Raw genomic sequence first — 5,790 nt, 5'->3', positions numbered from 1 at the left:
GATATACTGTACATCTAACAAGTGAGAAACACAGCTGACAGCAGCAAGTTAGTAATAAAAAGGACCACATGTCCTTTGTTTTAACAATATTATAAGGTCAATATCTGCCCACGCAGACATAGACTGCAAATCTGACAAAGCTGGCAGTATCACACAATGCGTTTACCTGGAAGTTAATGATAAGAGTGAACGGTTTGAGTTCTGAATTCAAATCTGACAGGACAAACTTGAAGGCCATTAGTCAATGAAAAACAATTGTGAATAGGTCATGCCTATTGAAACATTTGTACACATCAAATGTTCCATAACCAATCATGAAATGTACCGTAAAAACATAAAGGAAGTGGCGGAATTCTGCAAGGAAACAGACTCAAAGATTATTGAATTAGCTAGTGGCATGTGCCAGAAAACATTTTGACTTCTTTTCAAGGACATGCCATTGTAATTTTGTATTGTTCTATGACGGTAACAAAGTTTGAATGGATGTCATGTTGAGCAAGTGTGTTTCTAAAGCAGTATTCGTGACTCATTTTAGACTGTAGTCATGCAGCTGTCAGATTAAATAAAATATAAAAATGCATGAATAATTCAATAACAAAATCTTAAATGCAAAGGGATATTGTTTTTTAAGAAGACCTTATTTGAACTTGTCTGGCCAGAGTGACCTAGACTTCATGGCCTTTTTCAATCTCAGTCTTCCAAGAAAATTATTACTGCTCGTAATATAAGTTCAAATTGGCAAGGACCACTGTAAAAAGAACTTGTTATAAAAAAATAATGGAGTGCAATATTAGGATATGTTAGGCTACATAGTGACAACAAATAAATGTCATAACTCATTTTTTGACAATTGCATTCAATTAAAAGCCATTCAAATTCTAGTCATATCTCCAAAGACTGTTTTAAAACTGCAAATGTATGAACTTATTAACTCTAATATATTAAAGATCCATGAATAAATTATATGTACCTATCAGGCTAAAATAAAAGGCATACATTATTCATGCCTAAATTGTTAGAACCCAGAGTGAGCTTGTTGGGTCAAGCCAGCCAGTCTAAATCAGCCTAAAATGCTACTTATATTATTTATAATAATGCATTGGGTTGTAATTGCACGATTCCATAATTGGAACTGTCTTTTTTATTATAGCCTACAATTATAACTCTACTAATGCATTATTTCAGAGCAGTTAAAATGCAAATCATTTCAAATCAAAAATTACATTTCTACCAAAAATGCAAAGAAATATCAGTCCTAACATTTTAAAATGTGCCAAAAATTAATGTATGACTGAATCAAGATCAAGAATCAGCCTTGAGGTTACTTTGAGGCTTATACAGTGATTTTCCAAGTCAGCCCTTTTGAGAGAGATCTTGATTTGCATTACAATGACAGATAAGTTGCTGCCAAAGTGCCTCTTGTTTATAGCGGCTTACGGGAACATCGCAGCATTTGTCAAGTATTTATAATCCAAAGCAAATGCTTCCTCAGTATTGAGAGATAATTTCCTGTGCTTGCCCCAGTGACATGTGGCCAAAATACATATGTCACCAAATAATATGGGTGTTGTTAAAAAAACTTAAGCAAATCACACTGTGTAATACGCATGGCTGTAGAGAAATAGCATTGTTTAATTTGATTGGCTGGAGACAAACTCACTGCAGCAAGCTGATAGAGCTTCCAACAAGCAGCCAGAGGCCTCTGGAAGTTCAGCAGGACTTATCAGCTCACAACAGTAGGGTAATACTGTCCTTTCAGCTCGGCAAAAGCACATCCACTGGCTCTATTCTCACAACATTGAGATGACATTGGGAAATTTCATCATGCTCTGAAAGGAGTGATGTTCACAGTTGCATGATGCTTAGTGTGTGCTTACGTTATTTCCCTGATGCCCACTATCACATCTGTCCATATAATAGCACCCTGACGCAAAGTAATGAACATTTACTCACCCTTATGTCACTCAAAGCCACGTGATTCTTTTTATATAAATTCATAATTATGGCATAAAAATCATATTTATGAAATTTTGTCAATTATGATTTGAATGTTTTTAACCGTTTTGACTTTTCATGTCATAATTATAAATGGGCTTCCATATGGAAGCTTGTTTCCATCAAGGAATTTAAAAAAAGGTTCAAAAAAGAAGAAGGTTGCGACTCACAATTCTGACTTTTTTGCTCAAAATTTGTTTTCTCACAATTGCGAGTTTACATCTCCCAATTTTGACTTAAAAAAAATTATTGTGAGATGTAAAGTCACAATTGCATGATATAAACTTTTCTGACTTTAAAACTTGCAATTGGGACTTTACATTTCGCAATTAGGACTTTATTACAGAAAATCCCTTACAGGACCCTATTTTTACAGACTTTTCTTAGTGTAGCGTCAGCGTTGCCTAACCTTTGTCATTTTATTAATTTTAAAAACAAGGTGGTGATTTTGTTTGAATCTGTACAGTTTGATTCATTCAAAAACATTTTTTTTTTTTAAACAAGTAACCAAGAAGGTCCACCCCTAACCCCACCACTAAACCTAATCGTCAGCGGGGAGTCAGCAGATTGTATGAATACACATACATTTATAGGAATTGATACGAATTAAGCAACAATTTGTCAAAACATAAAATAGTTACAAAATGCCATGGGAGCGTCTTGGCTTCAACCATTGGAGTTAGAGCAGCTTTAAAATCCAATTGCTTACACGATAAAACAAATTACATAATCTGCAAGGATGATGATTGCCACCTTTCCTGAAGACTGTTAGAAAAAAAATAAGAAGCCAAGAGTGAGAATATGACCTTCGGCTGGGTTGCCTTGCAGGAAAACTCCAGTCTTATCAAATCTGGATGATGGGCAGTAAAAACAGGCTGTTTTGAGCATGCCATTGTACTAATGTCTTTCACACTGCATTTCTTTTTCATTAACATACACATTTTCATACCTTGGAGTGATCGGCTACCTTCATTTTTTAACAGAGATGTCTCACAGAGTAGATTAAACTATTAGCAAATAATTATCATGTTTCTCTCTAGGGGAAAAATAGTGAGAGTGTGCAGATGAAGACACCAAGATAATGTCTTGTTTACATGCGTAAGTGGGCTAAATCAGCAATCTTGCTTCTAAATACCCCATTAAGGGAAATGTGAGTACAGAGCTATCATATTAACAACTGTCGCTAAAGAATAGCGAGATACAATGGAAAAAAGTTCTAAAATTCAAATATTAACTCGATTGTTGTGCTTGTTTTTTGGAGTGATACATTTGGGATGGGGAGCAAAACAATCTCTCTGGTTTAAAAATGTGTGCATTTTTACGGCGTCATTAATTTAATGATTTTTGGTCTGAGTTGACTGATAGTCTTAATTAGTTACAAAAACAGAGGAAATGTTGTCATGTGGGACGTGCCTGAAGATGCAAGGTCTCGCTTTACACACAGAGCCCATTAGGTCTTGTTCAAGGCACCAAAAAGAGGGGAATCACAGATGAGCAAATAACAGTTAGTTTAAATGAGCTGTGGGTAAAGCCATCCAGTCATTTGGCTCTGTCGAGTAGAAGCTTGATGTGAAGAAAGTGCACAACATATTTAAAATAAAATTTCCAACTTGAAATGGTTAGGCTAATGTATCAAATAAAAGTGTTTTCAAAAACATGAATGTGTTCATTCTGAAAGATACGTGCTATGACACAGTAGATATGAGTGTCGTGAATATAAAATATTTCCTGTTCTGCCTCGGGGGAAAGCAATGTGCCGCCACTTTCCCAGAGTGCTTCTTGAAGCCAATAATGTCTACCACTGCAGACAAACAAACAAACATTCAAAAAATACCTGGAATGGCAGGTTCTATTTAAAACATCTTTTCTAACTTTTTGAGCAGAACGCTGCCAGAGGCAACACTGGATGTGAAGCACACCAGTGGTGGAGATGGGACCGTAAAAATCAGCATATATTTTTTTAAGCTGGCACGCCATGAAGGATGGGAAACAATGCCACTGTGCCTGCAGGACGAGGTACAAAACACTCATGACTCATCGCTTAAACACTGAAGTATACTGGAATAAAAGAGGAGAGGAAGAGACCCAACCCCCATCGCAAACACACAAAATGTGACCTTCACAGTTTGATGCTTGGCTTGTGTCTAAAGAAGCACTCAGTCCTTGTCCAGTGAACAATGCAACATAGTGATTCTATGTCAATCAGTTTTTCTTTGGAAAATGTTACCAGTGATTTAGGAAATAATCATTACAAAGTGACCAAAATTATGTTAAAATGCATAATAAATAAAAGCTACCATATTAATGAAATGAATTACAGTGTTCAAAACATTTATTAAGCACATTTATACTCAAGAAAACATCCGTTGCATATGCTGGGTCTATATTTCTTTTTATATTAACTTAGAAATAAAATATAAATATATATTTAAATTAATATATTTACACATATTCTAATATATAGCCTATATATAATCATAATAATGTAATGAATATATAAATGTATATTTAAAGTTATTTACTTAAATGTATTATATAAAATGTATAATATATTTTTAATAATAACTCAAATATTTATAAAATATATCATAGACTAATGCATATAGTAGGTCTATCTCTTTATATTATTTTCTAAACAAAATGTGTGTGTATTTGTATTGTGTATATATATATATATAATATATATTATAAAAATGAATGATTTTATATCAAATTTTTAAAAACTAAAAACTATTATTATTTCATAAATATTCAAAATCTTGTCTGTCTTTGCCATGGATGATGACATTGACATATCAGAACACTGATAACATTGACACTGATTTTATCCATTAAACCAAACTCTAAAGATAACCGGTGGTTAAATAATGCTTGTTAAAAAATGAGCACGTTTACAACACTACATACATTTATTGGACTGATTTGGTGTGTTTTATAATAATATCTGGATCACTTCATACATAAGGTAGGCCTAATCATATGCTGTTCTGGAGTGTCTGTTCAAAAACTGTCCTTCAAGCAATTTGCATCATTAACTCACATATAATGGAATTTCAGAAAGTAATATAATTAGTTATAATCCTCAACACCAGGTTGGATTTTCCACAAGATTTCCGACTTCTCCAAACTACTTGCCAGATGGCCTTGTATGCGTAATATATGATAATGCATGATAAAATATACAGCCTTGGACACATCCATATTTCACTGTACATTAAATATTTGTGGGTGGATTTGATTGTTGTTGTAGCCACCAGAAGAAAAAAAAAGACAGGCCTCAGATGCATCATTACAAATATCTTATAGGCTAACTACCCATAACTTCTGTCTCTGAAGAGGCGATGTCCTTTATCACAAAACAGTCCCTGAGGAAATAAAAATATGCTAAACAATAAAATTTAATAAAAACTACATAGGGCCTATGTTCTCCATAGGTTGAAATACTGGTTACGGTAATTGTCTACAACTCGTTGTAAAAGTAGGAGGACGTTTGTGAAATTTACTTGATTGTGACCTTATCATAAAACTTTATCACGTGTCAGGCATTTTCGATAGTCTTTATAACTTGTGTAAGAATGAATAGGCCTAATTAAACGCTTTTTGAGCCTCACATCCACTGTTTGACAACTACTAACCTTTGTCTTGCTGATGTTTAGCTACGCGACGTTTTCGTTATCCCAGAAGACATTATCAAAGGATTATTATGGGCCTGAGGCTTGAACTCTCAGTAGGCTATGGCGTAAGAAGCAAGCGTCAAATCCATGAGGTCACTGAGGCAAAGACTTGAGATGTACA

This window comes from Rhinichthys klamathensis, unplaced genomic scaffold, assembly GCF_029890125.1.
Source record: "Rhinichthys klamathensis goyatoka isolate OS25496 unplaced genomic scaffold, OSU_Roscu_1.1 h1tg000477l_1, whole genome shotgun sequence".
Classification (NCBI taxonomy): domain Eukaryota; kingdom Metazoa; phylum Chordata; class Actinopteri; order Cypriniformes; family Leuciscidae; genus Rhinichthys; species Rhinichthys klamathensis.
Note: the sequence above shows the minus strand (reverse complement) of the source record.